Genomic DNA, 20,551 nt, shown 5'->3' with positions numbered 1-20,551 from the left:
ATGCCTTTGGGTTGCTTTCCGTTTTGGATGCTTGTGATTCAAGCTGCAGTGAACATTCTGGTCCGTGTCTTTTTGTTGTCAGGGGCAGACATTCTGTTGGGTGCATGGATGGCTGTGGCTTAGCTTTCACAGCTGTCAAGTGGAATAGGCGTGGTGTCTGCCAGCAGTGTGCGAGCCCTGGTCTCTTTCACCTACACTTGGAATCACCCCTCTGCACAGTTTCAGCCCTCCGTTGGAGCTGTAGTAATGTCGCACTGTGGGTTTTCATTTCTATTTTCCTAGCATTGATGATACGGAGACCAGCTGTATGTTCCACAGTTGTCAAGGACCTGGGCCACCGCTCTGCTTTGCGTGTCAGAAATGATGCTCCTTACCCTTAGCATGCCCCACCATCCACAGCATTGCAGAGGGCTGTAACCAGGGAAACTGTCTCTGCTCTCTGGAGTGAAGAGAAGTTTTTGGCATCTCTCCACCTAGTTTACATTCTGGTACAGATTATAACGTTTCCAACAGGGTATTGGAAAGAGTGCTTCTTGGTGTTTGGGATTATTCTCCATGCCAACCCTTCAATGTATGATCGCTTTGGTATGTGGCATGCTTCTGTACTTCTGTGATTGTACAGCCATTATTTTTAAGTTAGCAAGGGAGGTGTGGCAGCAGTTATTAGAAAGATCTCGAGCAGTAGACATTCTCCTGAGGACCTGCCTGAGGCAGGAGACGCAGCTGAGTGAACTGGAGTCTGGTGAGTAGCATACAGGATAATGTACCATGACGATGTCAGAGACACATTAGTCACTCAGAGTGTGTGCCAGAAGCCAGGCACTCTCAGGGACTCTCACATGGGAGGGAGCATGTGGATTGGGTCCTGAAAGAGGAGTTGGAGTTCATCAGAGACCAGCAGAACTGTCTAGGCAAAATCATGGCTCTGGGACTAGGAAATAGGTGGTTTTCTGCCCCAGCACAGATGTAGGCACTGAGCTGAGAGTCCGTGGGAATTGATGCTATGTAATACTCCACTCCAGCTCCAGCAGGAGCTGGGAACGCTGGCACTAGACTACAGGACACAGGACTGTGGGACTCCAGCTGTAACTACCAAGAGCCTGGAAGGGCATCAGGAAAGTGAGTTCTTGCAAAGGCCTTGAGGGATCCTAAGAATTCTCTCTCTCTCTCTCTCTCTCTCTCTCTCTCTCTCTCTCTCTCTCTCTCTCTCTCTCTCTCCCTCTCCCTCTCCCTCTCCCTCTCCCTCTCCCTCTCTTTCTCTATGTGTGTGTACTTTTCTCCCTTCTTCTCTCTGCTTTCTTTCCTCTCTTTTTCCTTTCCAACCTTCCTGTTGTCTCTCCTCCCCCTTTGTCATCTCCCTTTCTGCCTGCCCCCTCTTTCCCCTGTGCTTCCATTTTTTCTTCTGTTTTCCTTTCCTCCCTCCCTCTGAGGTGAAATCCAAACTCCATTGCACTGTCCCTCACCACTGCACAATTCTGCAGCATCTGACACATCCACACATTGTATGTTCATCACCTCTGTTTCCAGAACTTTTCCTTGCCTGGAAAAAGAAGCCACCATCATTCCCCTCCACCCCCAGACACCCAAGTTCTGTCTTCCCCTAAGGCTCTGCCTAGTATGAGATCTTCACAGAATGAATATTGGAGTTTTGTAATCTGTGGCCTTGGCGAGGCTGCTCTTCCTTCACAGACACTGGAGCTTCCTCCACATTGAGCTGGTATCAGTCCCTTACTCTGACGGTGATATTTTACCACATGGAGACAGGGCCAGCACCAGAGTGGCTTCCCCTTGGATGCTATGAAAATATGATTTACACCCCCAAGTGTAGCATTCTTTGGAATCTGGAATTCAGTTCCTTATGATACAGACCCAGGATTGGACTTGTGAACACATGGTGGTTCTGTGTTAAAATTCTTGATACTATGGCCCCTTCTGAGTACTAGAGTGGATGATGATACCATCAAATGAAAGACACAGTGAGCAGTTAAAACACACAGGCAACAAGGGCTCCGGGTGTTGCACAGGCTACACTGAATGAGACTAAGGGTTGGAAGGGAAGTGAACAACAGAGGTCTTCTGCCTAGTTGGCTGCCTCTGCCCGTGAGCCAGTGAGCTTACTGAGGATTCCTGCTCTTCAGAGGATAGGAAAGCAGAAGCAGGTGACTGGTACCTTGTGAGCAGCCCCGAGGATGCCCCCTCAGAACATCCTCTCCTTGGAAACCGGCTCTAACGATTTCCATGCAAGAGAATCCCAACCCACTGCCTGGGTGGGTTCCCTCGTCTACCAAATACCTCTCACTCACCTTTGGAGCTGTTCAGGCTTGGCAAACATCTCAACCTCTTCCTGTGTTCCCAGCCTCTCTCTGTATCCTCAGCTTCTTTCTGTGTCCCCAGTCTCTCTTTGTGCCCTCAACCTCTCCCTGTGTCCCCAACCTCTCCCTGTGTCCCCAACCTCTCCCTGTGTTCCCCAGCCTCTTCCTATGTCCCCAACCTCTCCCTGTGTCCCCAACCTCTCCCTGTGTCTCCCAGCCTCTCCCTATGTCCCCAACCTCTCCCTGTATTTAGTTTCTCTGTGTCCCCTAGCCTCTTCCTGTATCCCTAACCTCTTCCTGTATCCCCAGCCTTTCTCTTTGTCCCCAGTCTCTCTTGGTGCCCTCAACCTCTTCCTGTGTTCCCAGATTCTCCCTGTGTCTCCTAGACTCTCCCTGTATCTTCTGTCTTTCCCTGTGTCTCCAAACTCTCTCTGTGTCCCCAAATTCTCCCTGTGTCTCTTAGTCTCTCCCTGTGTCCCCTAGCCTCACCTTGTATTCCTAACCTTTTTCTGTATCCCCAGTCTCTCCATGTGTCCCCCAGCTTCTCCTGTTACCTGCTCTCTTAGAACAGAGTTAAGGACTGGGAGAGAGGGAGAAGACAGTGACACTGAGGTCACCCAAAGGGGATTCTTAAACTTGCTGAGGGAAAGCAGTACCCTGGTGACTCTTGCCTTTCTCCCTCCCAAGTTGCCTCTCCAAAGGGGCTGGGCATGGCTGTGCTTGCCAGTAATCACAGTAGTGAGGCAATAAGATCATTTGTGAACTCAAGGCCAGCCTGGCTGTAGAGTGAGATTGTTTGAGACAGGACTCAAACAAATGAAAACAAAGATTTTAAACTGACAGGATGCCAGGCCATGGGGAGGAGGCTGCAGCCCACCTGAGCTCTGAAAGGTTAGGACATGAGCCCAGAAGAACCCTGGTAGGGAAGGGGGCAGGGGGAAAGCTCACTGCCCATCGGGTGCCATGTTATTAGCAAACTCTCAGTAATAAAATATTTCTTTTCCATATAATTGCAAGGTAATTATGCAGTGTGGTTGTGTATTAGTCGTGTTGATAAATTACACTCAGGTGGTGATTAAACATCTGCTTCATAATCTCACACAGCTTGAAGTGTGACACACACAAGCACACAATAACACGTGCACACGTGTATGTGCGCCAGCAAAGGTCCCCACGCTCGTGTGTGTGTGTGTGTGTGTGTGTGTGTGTGTGTGTGTGTGTGAGAGAGAGAGAGAGAGAGAGAGAGGAGAGAGTGGGAGGGGGGAGAGGGGAAGGGAGGGGAGGAAGAGGAGGAGGGAGAGAGAGAGAGAGGAGAGAGCCAGCTGAGTTTAGAGACAATTACTCACCTCAAACACAACTACAGAAAATGAGCCTCTTCTGGAACCCACGGAGCTACTGACCTGGACTGGAGAGTGAACCACATATTGCCCCTTAAGACAGAGCAGAAGGTCCCCAGAGTGCGTCTCCTTCCTGTTAATCTTGGTGGGTACCTGGGTTCAGTTAAAAAAAAAAGTCTGCCAATTTTGCCATCAATCAATGCCCTTTAACTGTTTCACTTAAATGGCTCTCTCTCCCCCTCTCTCTCTCCTTCTCTCTCTCCCTCTCTCTCTCCTTCCCTCCCTCCCTCTCTGTCTCATTTCTCTCCCTCTCTTCTCTCTCTCTTCCCTCTCTCTCCCTTGTCGCTCTCTTCCCCTCTGGCCTCTCTTTCCTCTCCACCCCCTGCCACTGCTGGTCTGTAAAACAAAGAACGCTGTGTACAGAAACCCCCAGGCCCTCTCCAGCTCTGCCATACATGGATTCTAATTTCATTCTTACTAATTAGGAATGAGAGACCATTTAGATTCGGCACCTAGCATCCTTGGTGTGTGAACAATGGGAAATAACTCCTTATGACTTCCCGAAGACCCCATGAACGAGGGGAAGCGCTAGAATCAATGGCTGCTCTCCTGCGGCCTCCCCTGCTGCCGGCGCCCATATTCATTCTCGTGTTTTAAATTTTCATGTTGATGTTTATGGGCTACCATTAGGTGATGCGATCCCTCCCGAAGGTTGGTTTTTCATTAACTTAACTCATTTTACTTATTAGCTGGAGTTTAATAAACAGGCCGTGCACAGTCATACCACAGTCTTTCTCTTTAATAATATTTTAAGATCAGGCTTCTCTGAGTCATCGTGGTTTATTTGCTTGTAACTTGCTTCTCCTGGGATGTGAGGCCTGCTGAGCCCCAGAGAGGCCAGCTCTCGCTGCCTTTTTTGACCTTGAGCATCAGTGTCCTTCCTTGCAACTTGGGAAAGCATGCTGGGAATAAAATTAAGACCACACCGGCCAGCACTCAGCATCTGTCACTGGGCACCCAGCCCTCGCTGGCCGTATTCAGAGAGCTCTGTTGAACTCTATAGTCCTATGAGGTGGCTTAGTTTTTAATTTGAGGGGCGGGGTGGGAAACTGAGGCCCAGAGAAGTGAAAGAACTTCCTCAAGGCTACACAGTTGGTGGCAGTGACACACTGGGCTATGAGCACCACAGTTCACTGTCTTCCTTCCTGCAGGGTCTCTGTCCCATCTTGACTTGCCTTAGGGTCCTTCCATGGCTCCTCTCTGTTCCGAGCTTACTAGCCCCACCTTCATCTTCTGTCCCCCCTTTCGTCCTCTATTTCCACTTACCTGGCTCTCTGCGGTCTCAGCCTGCCCCCATGCACACCTCTTCAGTGGTTCCCCACACGGCCTGTGGCTACAGTTCAGCATCCTCAGCCCAACATCCAAGGACCCAAGTCACTGGCCTCTGCCTTCCTCCCTCACCCGTGTCATCCCAGCTGCCCACCATGGCACACAGCCTTGACTGCCTGTCCCACATCTGGGCACTGGCATGCCTTTCTCACCCTTGTCTCTGCCAGCACCCTCCTCTAAGACTCAGACATTCAGATCTGCCCCTTTCTCTGAGAAACCCTCCTGGTGCCCCTCTCCTCTCTTCTTACCTCTCCCCTCCTTCCCACACTGGGACTGTCTTTCCCCTTGGGTTCTGGGCTCCTTGGAAAGTGAATATAAGCTCTGGAGTCCCCCATCCAGTAGGTGTTCTTGTTCCCCCATGCTCCCCGGAAGTATGGAACACTTAGGAATAGGCTCAGTCCAGATTCCCTCTGCTCCCAGCAGTGTGGTCAGCCTCTCTCCCTACCTCCTTCCCTCCTTCCCCCACCTCATCTATCTGTCCCTTCCACCATCCCTTTGTTGGTTCCACACACTCACCCATGTGCTTCTCTCCCCTCCCAAAGTTGCGCCTCCCTTTCTGATCAGCAGCTCAGACATGAGGTACTTTCTTTTCTCCTCTTGCCCAAACCTTGCTGCCACATCTGCTCACATCTCCTGCTGCTGGAAAGGCCACTGGGCTGGTCTCAGTTCCAGTGAGGACTTGAGCAGCCTGCAGGAATGAAAACACGACGTGGAGTGGGGGCCGTGTGCCTCCCTGTAGTTACACACGACGTGGAGTGGGGGGCGTGTGCCTCCCTGTAGTTACACATGACGTGGAGTGTGGGGGGGTGTGACTCCGTGTAGTTACACATGACGTGGAGTGGGGGCGTGTGCCTCCCTGTAGTTACACATGACGTGGAGTGTGGGGGGGGTGTGACTCCGTGTAGTTACACACGACGTGGAGTGGGGGCGTGTGCCTCGCTGTAGTTACACACGACGTGGAGTGGGGGCGTGTGTCTCGCTGTAGTTACACACGACGTGGAGTGGGGGCCGTGTGCCTCCCTGTAGTTACACATGACGTGGAGTGGGGGGGGTGTGCCTCGCTGTAGTTACACATGACGTGGAGTGGGGGCGTGTGCCTCGCTGTAGTTACACATGACGTGGAGTGGGGGCGTGTGACTCCCTGTAGTTACACACGACGTGGAGTGGGGGGGGGCGTGTGCCTCGCTGTAGTTACACACGACGTGGAGTGGGGGGGGCATGTGCCTCGCTGTAGTTACACATGACGTGGAGTGGGGGCGTGTGCCTCCCTGTAGTTACACACGACGTGGAGTGGGGGGCGTGTGCCTCCCTGTAGTTACACATGACGTGGAGTGGGGGGCGTGTGCCTCGCTGTAGTTACACATGACGTGGAGTGGGGGGCGTTGGCCTCGCTGTAGTTACACATGACGTGGAGTGGGGGCGTGTGCCTCCCTGTAGTTACACATGACGTGGAGTGGGGGGCGTGTGCCTCCCTGTAGTTACACACGACGTGGAGTGGGGGGGGTGTGCCTCGCTGTAGTTACACATGACGTGGAGTGGGGGCGTGTGCCTCGCTGTAGTTACACATGACGTGGAGTGGGGGCGTGTGACTCCCTGTAGTTACACACGACGTGGAGTGGGGGGAGCGTGTGCCTCGCTGTAGTTACACACGACGTGGAGTGGGGGGGGCATGTGCCTCGCTGTAGTTACACACAACGTGGAGTGGGGGGGGGGCGTGTGCCTCGCTGTAGTTACACACGACGTGGAGTGGGGGGCGTGTGCCTCGCTGTAGTTACACATGACGTGGAGTGGGGGGGGCGTGTGCCTCGCTGTAGTTACACATGACGTGGAGTGGGGGGCGTGTGCCTTCCTGTAGTTACACATGACGTGGAGTGGGGGGGGCGTGTGCCTCGCTGTAGTTACACACGACGTGGAGTGGGGGGCGTGTGCCTCGCTGTAGTTACACACGACGTGGAGTGGGGCCGTGTGCCTCCCTGTAGTTACACACGACGTGGAGTGGGGGGGAGCGTGTGCCTCCCTGTAGTTACACATGACGTGGAGTGGGGGGCGTGTGCCTCCCTGTAGTTACACACGACGTGGAGTGGGGGGGGCGTGTGCCTCGCTGTAGTTACACACGACGTGGAGTGGGGGGGGCGTGTGCCTCGCTGTAGTTACACATGACGTGGAGTGGGGGGGGGGTGTGCCTCGCTATAGTTACACACGACGTGGAGTGGGGGGCGTGTGCCTCACTGTAGTTACACACGACGTGGAGTGGGGGCGTGTGCCTTGCTGTAGTTACACACGACGTGGAGTGGGGGGCGTGTGCCTCCCTGTAGTTACACACGACGTGGAGTGGGGGGGGGCTGTGTGCCTCCCTGTAGTTACACACGACGTGGAGTGGGGGCGTGTGCCTCCCTGTAGTTACACACGACGTGGAGTGGGGGTGTGTGCCTCCCTGTAGTTACACACGACGTGGAGTGGGGGCTGTGTGCCTCCCTGTAGTTACACACGACGTGGAGTGGGGGCGTGTGCCTCCCTGTAGTTACACACGACGTGGAGTGGGGGCGTGTGCTTCCCTGTAGTTACACACGACGTGGAGTGGGGGCGTGTGCCTCGCTGTAGTTACACACAACGTGGAGTGGGGGGGGCGTGTGCCTCGCTGTAGTTACACATGACGTGGAGTGGGGGGGGGTGTGCCTCCCTGTAGTTACACACGACGTGGAGTGGGGGGCGTGTGCCTCCCTGTAGTTACACATGACGTGGAGTGGGGGCGTGTGACTCCCTGTAGTTACACATGACGTGGAGTGGGGGGGCATGTGACTCCGTGTAGTTACACACGACGTGGAGTGGGGGCTGTGTGCCTCCCTGTAGTTACACACAACGTGGAGTGGGGGGGCGTGTGCCTCACTGTAGTTACACACGACGTCGAGTGGGGGCTGTGTGCCTCGCTGTAGTTACACACGACGTGGAGTGGGGGGCGTGTGCCTCGCTGTAGTTACACACGACGTGGAGCGGGGGGCGTGTGCCTCGCTGTAGTTACACACGACGTGGAGTGGGGGCGTGTGCCTCGCTGTAGTTACACACGACGTGGAGTGGGGGCGTGTGCTTCCCTGTAGTTACACACGACGTGGAGTGGGGGCGTGTGCCTCCCTGTAGTTACACACGACGTGGAGTGGGGGGCGTGTGACTCCCTGTAGTTACACACGACGTGGAGTGGGGCGTGTGCCTCGCTGTAGTTACACATGACGTGGAGTGTGGGGGGGTGTGACTCCGTGTAGTTACACACGACGTGGAGTGGGGGCGTGTGCCTCCCTGTAGTTACACACGACGTGGAGTGGGGGCGTGTGCCTTGCTGTAGTTACACACGACGTGGAGTGGGGGGGGTGTGCCTCGCTGTAGTTACACACGACGTGGAGTGGGGGGCGTGTGCCTCCCTGTAGTTACACAAGACGTGGAGTGGGGGGGCCGTGTGCCTCGCTGTAGTTACACACAACATGGAGTGGGGCCGTGTGCCTCGCTGTAGTTACACACGACGTGGAGTGGGGGCGTGTGCCTCCCTGTAGTTACACACAACATGGAGTGGGGCCGTGTGCCTCGCTGTAGTTATGTCCCTTTCGTTTCCATTGTGGCTGGGCTGAACAGGGCCCTTCACACTCACGGGCCTTGCACACGCATGGACCTTGCACACACACTGGCCTTGCACGCAGGTCTTTACCAGTGATGTGTGTCTCCGTGCCAATCCTGCGTTCTATGGAAAGGGAAACTGGCGCTCAGGAGTGAGAGAGGGGTTTCCATAAGCATGGTTAGACTTTTGGTCAAGGCTCACTGGGAACTCTAGACTGTTTCCTTGACCTATGTTGTACTCTGATGGGGACCACAGACTTTCATAGTGTGCCTCCACTCTGCCTCAGACATATGTGTAACACGGAGTTTTCACAGGCTCGGACAGGTCTTGCCTGCCATGATCACACAGGCAACAGAGGCAAGGATGAGAATGCAGATTTGGGGCTGGACCCCTCTTTTCCCCCCCACACCATGAAGTTCCCTACATGTGGCAGCAGCTCCGGCATAAACCAGCCCCCATCTGCAGAACCAGTTTCCCTCGGCTGGACAGGCCACCTATGAGTGGAAATGCTGACCAAGGGCATTGTGAGACTGAGCAGCAACACAGGCCAGGACCTGTGGGGGCCCATGAGGACCTGTGGGGATGGACCTGGATCACACAGGCTGAGTGGCTGTGGAGTGGCCTGAGGCTGTGACTATCACACATGGGTGCCTCGTTCACTGGGCCATGTCCTGTCCAGCTGGCCCTCCTAGGATCAGGAACTTCACTCTGTGACACAGATGACATCTGTTCCACAGGTCCTGCTCAGACCTGGAACTGCCCATCCCCACCGCCCCGTGTCCTGGTGCACACATGTGTGCGACACGTATGCTACTCTAGTCGCGGTCTGTTCTCAGCACACTTGATAGCGCCATCACACAGTGACCAGATCATGAGACCACACACGTGCCTGCTGATTTGATCTCTCTGAGCCTCAGTTTCTTATCCCCAAGGTGGGGATGACAATGCCATGAGGATTAAATGATAGTCCTGTGGCAGGCGCAACATTGGACTTTCCCGTCTGTGTAGCATGGGCCTCTGCCCCGCCCCAAGAGCCTGCAGAAGCAGATAGAAGGTGCAAGTTGCCTTTCATGGGTGGGAAAATCAAGGCACCTGCAGGCAAGGCAGGGACCTTGGGACCAGAACCTTGATTCCTCACTGCCCATCCCTGGAGGACTTACCACCACCACCTCTCTCTGAGAGGAAGACCCCACCCCAACCCAGGTAACTTCCTTGTCCATAATTTATACCTCAGATGACTTGAGGGGTAAGGGAGAGGTAGGCACGGGCCCCCAAAATAAGCCTCTTCGAGTGTGCTGGACAGAGGAATGCTGGGAAGAGATGTCATAGATGCTGAGAGACAGACTCAGTGGCTGAAATGGGGACAGAGAGTGGAGCGCCATCAGGAGCCATGGCTTACCCTGTTCCAGAGACAGTCTTCCCGGTCCCTCTCTCTTGCAGCTGTCTGCCCCTTTATAATGTCCTTTTGAACAACCTGGGACTGCTCACGGACCTGCTAAGCCCTCCCTGTTCTCAGCTCTGGTTGCCTCTGGTCCAGCATTGGCACTCACGAACTTGTGGAGTGCTAATAACATTTGCATTTTTCTGGCTGGCAAAAGGTGGTGCTTGATAACTACAGTAGAGGACATCACTGGCTGATGGGGATTGATAGCCCAGAGAGAGGGCCAGGCAGGCCAGGTGGAGGCCGGATGGACTGTGAGGGGGCGGAGCCACTGGAGGAGTTTAGAGTTGCTGTACGTCTAAACATTTGCCAGGACACCAGGCAAGTGTGTGCTCCACCTTCCTCATATATGTCTCTCTCTCTCCCTCTCTCTCTCTCTCTCTCTCTCTCTCTCTCTCTCTCCCTCCCTCCCTCCCTCCCTCCCTCCCTCCCTCTCTCTCTCTCTCTCTCTCTCCTCTCTCTCTCTCTCTCTCTCTCTCTCTCTCTCCTCTCTCCTCTCTCCTCTCTCTCTCTTCCTCTCACTCAGACACACAAACACACTCGCTCTGTCACCTGCCTACACTTACTGAGCAATTGCCCTATGTCAAATGCTCTTCTATGGTCTTCTTCATCCAGACCGATGAAGCATTTTAACTCCCAGCAAGCTTTGGGGAGCAATCCCATTATCCGCCTTGTTCGCAAATGAGGAAATGAATGCTCTGAGAGGCCGCCTGACTTGTCCAGAGCCCCACTACTGGGGGGGGAAAGTTATTGTCCAAGCATGTGGCCAAGGTCTACCGTCTCCAGTGCTTCTGGCTTTTGGGCACAATTTTCCACACTTTACCTGGACTCAAACACAGCCAGGAAGCAATTCTTTGTTGTGATCTGTGACTGGGCAAAAATGGTGACCCACACTCCTGACAACATATCAGGGAGGCTACTGCTAAGGCTGGGGACTGCTCGAAAGGCTTCAAATCTGACAAGTCCGAAAGAATAGGCATCCCTGGAGCCATGCGTTTGGATAGACTCAGCTTTGCTCTGCCAATTTGCTGTGTGGCTCTAGTCGGGTGACTGCCCCTCCCTGGGTATCAGTCTCCTCATTGGTTACAGGAGACCATGGCTCTATCTTGCCTGCATACCACAGATGTGTTTTCACATGAACAAGGACCTTTTCTCCGAGGGACTCAGACACCTAACATTTCCAATCATTCAACCTCTGGACTTAAGTTTTGCATCTAAGTGAACTGGGCACATTCATTAGCCTCCCTTCGAAAGGGCCCTTTGCTCTGTGCAGCTTAGCGGCAGGCCTATGTGTATTACTCTGGCACTGTGGGATGCATACACCTGTGTGCCATGGGCACATACCTTTGTGCTTCTGAACTGTTCCCTCAGAACTTCAGCTGGGTCCTGGTGGCAGGTCCCCCAGTGCAGAGCCCTGGCTTCAGCAGGCTGTTTGTACTGCCTCCTGGGAACCAAGGGCATTGCAAACCACACTGGAAGGGGAGGCCTGGAGGGCTGGAAGGTGATGACATCAACCTGGCCAGATAGTCAAGACTCTTCTGCTTCCCAGACAGGTAGACAAGCTGCTGGACAGCCTGCATTCTGCAGAAGCCGGCCCTCCTGATACTGCAGGTGAAGTCCTTGGTGTGCAATCTAAACACAGACACAGGCTTTCCAGCTCGGCTGACCAGGTAAGGGAGTTCTGGCTTGCCCTTTTTGTCACAGAGGCCATCAGCAGGGTACCTTGTCCTCTGCCATAGCCCTCATGATCCCATTGGTTACCATGAGGACTCAATGATGAAAAAACATCTAAAAGAGCAGACTTCTCGCTGAACAGGTGGCAGCAGCTTCCTCCTTCTGCTTCCCTAATGGTCACCCTGCTGTTTGAGCCCCCAGGGCTTGGATAGAACTCCATTCCATGGGAAGGGCTCCCCCATCCCTTCTTGAAGGAGGAACTTACTTTAGCCTCAGAAAACCCAGGTCTAGGAAGACCCAGGCCCTCTCTGGAGGACCAAACAAACCTGGCTTCCGTAAGGCTCCTCAAGGAGATTGGGAGGAACGGGCCAGCCTGGGAGTACCCACCTGAGAACCTGAAAACAAGAGCTATACCCATCTTTAGGGTGTGATGTAAGATTTCATGTGGAAATAAAAGGTTGAAATGCACAGTTTAGCACACTGCTGCCAAGCAGCTGCAGCCAAGGGTTAAAGGTTAAAGGTCCGCCCTGTCCCTAGTGCTGGTAACCGTAAACCTACAAACCTGTAGGCTCTCCACCAGCTTGGAAAGTTCTTCCTCCTCCTCAGCTCTGACTCGCCACACAGACCTGCCCTTATATGGTGTGCCTAGCTCCTCATGGTCAAAGCCTGCTCGCCCTGATCCAGTCTCCTGGTCTGGAGTAGCTGCTGTGTGGTCTGTTGTTAGACACTAGGAACCAAGCAGGACACAAGAACCTCAGCCCTCAGGCTCCCTGTCCTGTTCTCCAGGAGTTCCAGGATCTGAGGGCATGATCCTCTTCTGCGGTTTTATTCTCCACCACTCCCAAGGGTCTCCCTCCATGCTCAACCCTGCTCAGACATGGGGCTGTTTGCAGGCTTTATTCGTTCCAACCATTTTTCAAAAGCCCCTTCACATGGGTCTGACAATCATACAATGACTTGGTCCTTGCTCTCCAAGTCTCAAAGTTCCGTACTCCCTCAAGGAGAAGGACCCTACTAGAGATCTCTGTGCAGACCTCTCAAAGTCCAAGTCATTCTGCAACACAACAGCAGGAGCCTCTGGTACCAATACTCCAAGCTCAGGGACTCCCAGCCCACTCTACAGGAGACTCTGGGGCTCCAAGCCAAAGGGAGAAGATGCTTCTTGGCTGTATAGTAAATCAGGGCCTCAGTGTCTAGACACTGGGTTTGAAAACTGGCTGCGTCACTGGACAGGAGAAGATATGGGGATGGCATGCAGAAGGCAAGAGTAGAAGCTAGAGAGTGTGAGCCCTCAGAGGGCAGCCTGGTGTATCTTGGGGCTGGCTGGAGCCCTGGGATGGAGTCCTGTAAAGCTTCCTGGGCTGGGGTCAACTGGTCCCTGTCTCAGTCCCTCCCTTGCTCCCGGGAAAATATGTGGGAGGCTTTCTGACTTTACTCCCTAGCTGCTTGCAGGATTTCTGTGGCTTGTTCTGGTGGGCTGTTTCTTATCTTCTAAAGCAAGTTCTCACTGTCTAGTCTAGGTCAGCCTCAAAATCACCATCCCCCTGCCTCCGCGTTCCTAGCGCTTGGACTTCAGAAATGCGCTACTGCAAGTGTCACGGCAGACCTTGCGTTAGATGTTGACTAAGTTTACTTTGTTGAGGTAAGAGCCTACGATGTACGCTGTCCTCTTACCTGTAGCTCCCAAGTGCTGGGATTGCAGGGTACACTGCCATGTCTAGCCGCTGCATTCTTCCCAGTTTTTATAGCCTCCCTGTCCTCCAGTTTGTCATCTGTGAAGTGAGAACAAGACCCCTCTCAGTTTTAACCATGTTGTCCCCAATCACCTCCCAGTCACACACTTTTCCCAGTGTTCCTCCAAGGGTCTCCTTCCATGTCAAGAAGCACACACAATAACTCACTTCTTCCAGAGCTCAGGTGCAGATCAGACATGCCTCCAGAGTGCCATGGTGAGACATGCCGGTGCCATTAGTATTTAGATTTCAACTTACATTTCAGTTGTGTGTGTTGCGCATGTATGTGAGCTCGCACATGCATGTATGTATGCATGCGTGTTCACTGGTGCATATGTGGAGGTCAGAGGACAGCCTTCGTGAGTCAGTTCTCTTCCTCCACCATGTAGGTACTGGGAATTGCAGGGGGTCCTCAGGTTTCATGGTGTGGTGGGTTGTTTAGGTTTGTTATGTGGTGGGGTGGGCTGAAAGAGAATGTCCCCCATAGCGTCTTGGTTCCCTGGTGGAGCTGTTGGGGAGGTGTAGGAAACGTGGTCTTCATGGAGGAAGTGTGTCACTGGAGGTGGTATTTGACGTTTTAAAGCCTTCCACCATTCCCAGTTTGCTCTCTGCTTGCAGTTTAAGATGTGAGTTCTCAGCTGCCTGCAGCCGCACCTCCCCACTGTAATGGGTGTGGACTGTTGTCCCTCTGGAACCATAAATTCATGGAAACCTTCTCTTCTATAAATTGCCAGTTGTGTTTTAACATAGCAATAGAAAAGTAACCAAGAAAAGTAGCAATCACCTTTATCTGGTCAGACATCTTGCCAGCCCTTGGAGTCTAACTCCCAAGCATCTGAGGCGGGGTTTGGAGCACAGATTATTCATCCAGGCACCCAAATCCTGGTGATGAGCTGGGAGTGATACCCCTGATTCTAGGTGGGGTACAGCTTTCTTCTCCCATCACATTCATTTCTTTATTCATGAGTCCTTAGCATATGCCTGAGTCCTGAGAGTCCCATACTGTCCCCTTATAGAGGACAACATACATACACCCTGCATACATACATACAGGACTCTGGATCTGCAGACTAAAACCTTGGGCATGATCCCACTCTTGTCCGAGTGGCTCCTGCAACTTTCATTAACACCTTCTTGCCTTCCTAGGCTGAAGTCTGAGTGAAAAACCGTTATCCTTAGACCAAAGTGTGGGCTGGACTATCAAATCCCAGCTCTGCTCTCTGCAGGTGGAAGGTCCCAGGGAGGCAGCAGGGTCTGCTCATAGGAAGAAATGGTGGAATGGCACTTGGTTCTCACTACTTGGATCCTGATTTGCAAGCAGTTGGGATATTTGTAGACAGCACAAATGTTAGAAGTTGTAGAGGGTCCTTCCTGGCCAGAATCCTCCTTGCCTCTTCTTACGGGCCATGGGCATCTCCCCTCCCTGTCTCCAGCAGTGTGCAGAGCCTGGTGTATGCAGTATCTGAGGTCGGTGAGTGGGTGGGACCAATGGACAGATCGAAGTGGCTCTCAGCAATCTATTCTTCCAGTGTCAGATTGTGTGTAGAGACGCTCTTCTCTGGCTTTTTGTCCCCGTGACACTTCGATTTTGCTCCTGGAGAATGTCATTGGTTTTCCAGTAGTGCAGTGGACAAAGAACAAATGGCTTTGAGTTTATCGGTTTCTGCATCAGTGGCAGGAGGCAGCCTGTGGTGTTGGCTGTCAAAACTGAGAATTTAGACCTCGCTTCCAAACGGAAGGCCTTGAACCAGTTCTCATAGCATCCAACTACAGAGGCCTGTGGTAAGCTTTAAATTAAACCCTGTGCGCAAGCCACCTCACCGCACTCGGGATGTGGGATAAAGGCTTGGGAAGGATGCTTGGCAGCTGTTGTTTATGGCCCTACTTAAACTGCCCATTGCATAAAACTCTCTTTTTCCAAGGAGTTCAGCTCAGTGCTTTGTATTTTAAGACACAATACTTTGTGAAAGCTATCAGGAGAAGCTGAAGAGATGGCTCAGTGGTTAAGAGCACTTGCTGCTCTTGAGAGGACCAGGTTAGGTACCACAGCCATCTGTGACTCCAGTTCTAGGGAATCCGATACCTTCTTCTGGCCTCCACAGGCACTCCACAAATGTGGAGCACGTACTCATGCGTACCCACATACATATAAATGGATGTGCCTCTTTTAAAAGTCATAAAGAGGATAATACATGTTATTTAAGAATTCCTCAGAAGAGCCAAGCCTGGTGGCTCACACCTGTAATCCCAGAACCCAGAAGTCTGAGGCAGGCAGATTTCTGTGAGTTTAAGGCCAACTATAACAGAGAGACCCTCTCTCAAAACATGCAAAATAATAGAAAGAAATCCATAGATGGTTGGAGCGGTAGCTTAGTTGGTAAAGTGCTCACCGTGTGTATGCATGAGGACCTAAGTTCTACTCCCAGAGCCCATGTAAAAAAGCCAGGCACAGTGACATGTTTATAATCCCAGCACTTAGAGAAGCTGAGACAAGAGGACCCCTGGGGTTCTGTGGCCAGCCAGGATAGCCCACCCGGCAAGCTCCAGGCCAATGAGAGACCTGTGTCCAATAAAAGTAGGTTGTGCCTGAGGAATGGCATATGAGGTTGACCTTTGACCTCCACATGTATGCACACATGTGCCTGCATTCTGGCTCACACATGTGCACACACACATTAAATAAAATAAAACAAAACAAATACAAACAACTCAGATAGTTTGACTTAAAAACAAGTGTCTTTGTGTCACCTCTGGGCTTCTCCATTCCCACCTCACAGTCATGTTCTCTTTCAGTATGGAACTTCCCCAGACTACAACATGTCTCCGTGGTTTCTCTTGTTAAGAACAGGAACAGGAGCACAGTCAAGAGCAGACAGCCAGCCAGCGGCTGGACTTGCTGTCCAGACCATAAGCCTTAAGAGCGGTCAGTGCAGAGTGGTCCCATGGGAGCGGGGCAGCCCAACTTCTCTGTACTCGAGGTCCTCTGAGGTCTTAGAGACCCAGGGAGACCAGAGTTTAAGCCCAGCCACGTGCATCCCGGGCTGGGAGAGCCAAGTAGGCAGATGTGGCCACATGCTGCGGCCCTCTCTCCTGTCACATGTCCCAGGGCTTGACATGGCCCAGCTTCCTGCAACCTGGCAAGGCAGCTGCTCTCCACCTGTAGGAGTCTGTGCTGTCACTCAGTGTCCTCCACTGCTGTCCTGGGGAAGCCACTCAGGTTGAGAGAACACGGTTTGAGGCCCCCATCTTGGCGCTGAAGGGACACACAGAGCACTTGAACTTGACTCTGGCACTGCCATGCGAGTGATGCTATCTGCCATTTCCTAAGTGTTGGACTGAAGGAGGGAGTTGGGGAATGGAGAGCAGCTAGGTCTCTATGTGGGGTTCAGGCTTTTCCCTAGGGGCACTAGGAGCCATGACAAAGTTTATACAGAGGAGGAAAACTGCCCTGTGCCCTTGGAAACGTGGTGGGAAGCCAGGGATAGTGGTCAAGAGTGAACTATCGAGGGCTCATCAGGGGCAAAGGTATTTCTGTCATTCAGAAGCTGTCACTGCAAGGTCCCAAGCTGATGACAGCTTCTTTGGAACATGAGGAGCCTGCAGGTAGATGGGGAAGAAGACAGGACAGACACCAGATGCCCTGTGTCAAGGAGGAGCCGTGCCCTAGGGCTAAAGGATCTGTCATTAATGGAGCCATGCTTTCTGCTGTGCCCCCTTGTCAGGACTTTGAAGCTGTCGGTAGCCATTAGGTTACCATTAGTAACCATTAGTAAGTTAGTAAATCTTGGCCTGCGTTGTCCCCAGGTGCCTTTTACCTACTTGGGGCAGAGGAGACAACACTCTGGCTGCACTTGGGGTCCACGGCTTGCAATGAAGGCATTGTAAACAACAGAGCAGAGCCCAGCTTCCCCAGAAGGGACTCTTTGGGCCGGGGCCTGTGGTCAGTGTTCAATGTCAGCTACTCTTTCTTCTCTTGGCTGTGACAGAGTCCCCAGCAGAAGCCTCCTAGGGTAGAACGGATGTGTTTGGACTCTCGGTTTGGGGGATGTGGTCCACTGTGGGAAGGTATGACAGCTAGGGCTTCGTGATAGCAGAGTTTGCAGCTCAGCTCGTTCCATTTTGATGGATCAGGAAGGACAAGGCTAAAGCTGGAAGGGATACAGACTGTCCAGCCTTTGAAGTTGATACAACCTGCCATCCACAAAGTTCATGCGCGAAAACCTTGGGCCACAAGTTAGATGCATCTGGGCTTAGAAATCTCAAGGCCTGCCCATCCCCAAATGGCTCCTCTAGCTGGGGACCAAGTATTCAAACACATTAGCTGTGGAAACATTCTACACTAAATAGTAACACAGGTGAAGAGGAGCTGCCAGAGGAAGCCCCCAGTCCAGACCCTTCCCCATGACTTCATCCTCCTTCTCGGGGCTCCTGAGTTTAGCTCTGTGAAGGGACTAGGATAGGGTGAAGGGACCCTGCAAGACCATACTTCTATTAAGACAAGACCTCAGAGCTGATTCAGTAGGGAGTCCAGTCACAACAGGGAGAAGGGACATCATAAAGGGTGGTCTGAGCCTGGTCCTTAGCAGAAGAGAGGGGTCAGAGCCCCCAAAAGTCAGGAGTAGGCAGGGATAAAAGTGGCAGCCATGTGGAGTGCCAGAAAGGGCCCTGCTTGGTGGGGATGGCAGCAAGCAGGTTGCACAGTCTCTTCTACATACAGCCGCTGCTCAGAGTAATTTAGGCTAAAGTGATTTGGCTCAGAGCCCACTGTGTTCAGATGTCCCAACACCCACCCAGCCTTGTACTGTGCTGTGATTCCAGCTAGATGGTGCCAGTCAGGTCCCACCCACCAGGCCTCTCCCTTGGGTGACTTCAAGCCTTTTCCTCACTTGACCCAGAAGAAGTAAATTTCTGGAGGGAAGTTCTGAGAGAATTTATCCCTTTGAAGGCCACGCACGTGGCTGGGAGGATTCCAGGTCATCTCTTCCAACTCTCTGAGAGGTGGTCACTGAGTCTCTGCTTGCACACCTCTGGCAATGGGCAGCTCACTTCCAACCAAGAACACCAAGTTCAAACGATTCTGAAAGTTACTTTCTGCTGTTCACGGACCCTGGGTTTTAATTCTGTACCTTTCACGTGCTGTGTGCCTCAGGCAGGAACTCTCCTCCTGGCACTCAGCATCCTCGTATCTGAGGTGGGCTTGATAAATGTTACCCTCACCTATAATCAGGTCCCTGCTGTGCTAACGGACACTGTTAGAGGAGCACTGAGTGGCGAGTCCTTCCCGACCCTGGCTGCAATGGACTCCACGACATCCTGATAAACACGTACATTACGTAAGCACAGCAGACATGTCGCGTGTCATGCTATGTGCCTTGGGCCACACAGCAGCCTGCTGAGAAGCACAGGTTTTAAAAATCTGAAGCACAGGGACGTGAAGTGACCTGCCTGAGGTCACACAGCCATCACCTGCTCAGTGAGTTAATAGACCCAGCTAATTATTCAAGCCACCTGGCCCCGCCCCCCAGAGAGTCAACCTTGTAGAAGAGACAGAGCTCCGGGGAAGCTTCCTGGGGGAATTGTTTCACTTGGAATTGGAAACCGAATGGGAGGCGGGCATGGATGTGCGCTGAGGTAGAAGAGCCTGTGGCGGGTGTTTTTGAAGGATGATGAGCAGACAGCTCTGTGGTCCAGTGGCAGTGTGAGGCTCCACACAGCCTAGAGGCCCCAGAGCCCCATGTGCAGCAGCACGGAGGATTCAGGTAGGCTCTAGGATTTTTGGCAGGAGTCTTTCCAGTACCAAAAGAACCTAGGAGCCTTTATCACACTTTGATGGCCCAGAGATGTCTGCTAGTTTCTGAGGTCTGGGCACTATCATCAGGGACACGTGACAAGGACAGGAAGTTAAGGCAGCTCCAGGGTCGGTCCTGTGTCCCTGTTGGTGTGCCAGGTCGGGGGGAAGGGGAGTATGTAAACACAGGGTGGTTGACCTCATTACTTTCCTATTGATGTGATAGACATCACAGCCAAGGTAATTTATAAAAGGAAGAGTTTAATTGGGTTCCTGGTTTCAGAGGATCAGAATCCATGATAGTAGAGAAAGGCGTGACAACGGGAACCATTGAGAGTTCAGACTTGCGATCAGGTAGCAGAGACTGCTCTGGGGTGGCAACAGGAGACTCGGGAAGCCTGAAAGCCTGTCTCCAATGAGGCCACACCTCCCAGTCCGTCTCAAACAGTTCCACCAACTGGGGACTAAGTAGTCAGACATATGGGCCTTTGGGGACCATTCCCATTCAGACCACTACAGGGGATAAGCCCTTGGCTGGAGGTTCAAAGGCTAGTGAGAGGGATGGATCTGGAGGCGTGAGCTCCAAGGAAGAGAGCTGGCTGTGCAGAGGCCTGCTAAGTCATGTCTTATGCTAGCCCTAGCTCCACCTGCAGTATGGGGATTGTGTTACTCATTGGCCTGATCCTGTCCCCCGGCTAACTCCTTCACACCACAGCCTCGGCTTCCTCAGCTAGGGTAGAGGTAAGTTAGCGCAATGTGAGTCCCACAGTATTGTCGTAAGTTTATCTCAGGATGTGAGGCAAAGAGTGGTTCCAAGGACACAGGCCGCTCTGACCGCTCTAACCTAGCAGCCCCTGGTCTTTACTCCTTTGCCGCTCAGCCACACATTCCTCCTGTCTGTCAGGGCCTCTGGCCAGGAGCTGTTCTGCGTGCTTGGCTGCATGGCGTTCCCCTCCATATGTGATAGTGTGTACTGACCCCAGGGCAAACAAGCACATGGAAGACAGCAAGTGGCATCAAGTCACACAGCACTGACTTATGCCAAGTCTATCTAGATGACAAGGTTTAACGTAGGCCCCATGTCTTTCCAGGCCTCCTTCTAAAAGCACCCGAGGCAGAACAGAAGCTGGAGAAGTGGGACTAGCTGGAGAATAATGTCTGCTTGGTGTTTTGGCATGGGTGCATTGCTGCCTTAGTTCTAGTGAGAGCAGGGTCACTGTTCACGCCACCCAGGCCAACTCCAGGACTCCTGGAAAGGTGCCCAGCCCTCAGC

The 20,551-nt window shown here is 52.8% G+C and overlaps 1 protein-coding gene across 1 annotated transcript in view; it reads left to right on the top strand.

Annotated features, from left to right (window-relative positions):
- Positions 1-20,551, top strand: part of Tspan18 (tetraspanin 18) — a 137,043-nt gene that overhangs the window by 80,974 nt on the left and 35,518 nt on the right. Inside the window, exon 3 of the mRNA XM_075961483.1 lies at positions 11,633-11,753. The gene's annotated coding sequence lies outside the window, so the exon portion shown is untranslated. The remainder of the gene's footprint in view (positions 1-11,632; positions 11,754-20,551) is intronic.

Source organism: Microtus pennsylvanicus, chromosome 2, assembly GCF_037038515.1.
Source record: "Microtus pennsylvanicus isolate mMicPen1 chromosome 2, mMicPen1.hap1, whole genome shotgun sequence".
Taxonomy (NCBI): Eukaryota; Metazoa; Chordata; class Mammalia; order Rodentia; family Cricetidae; genus Microtus; species Microtus pennsylvanicus.
Note: the sequence above shows the minus strand (reverse complement) of the source record. Positions and strands in the feature narration are given on the sequence as shown.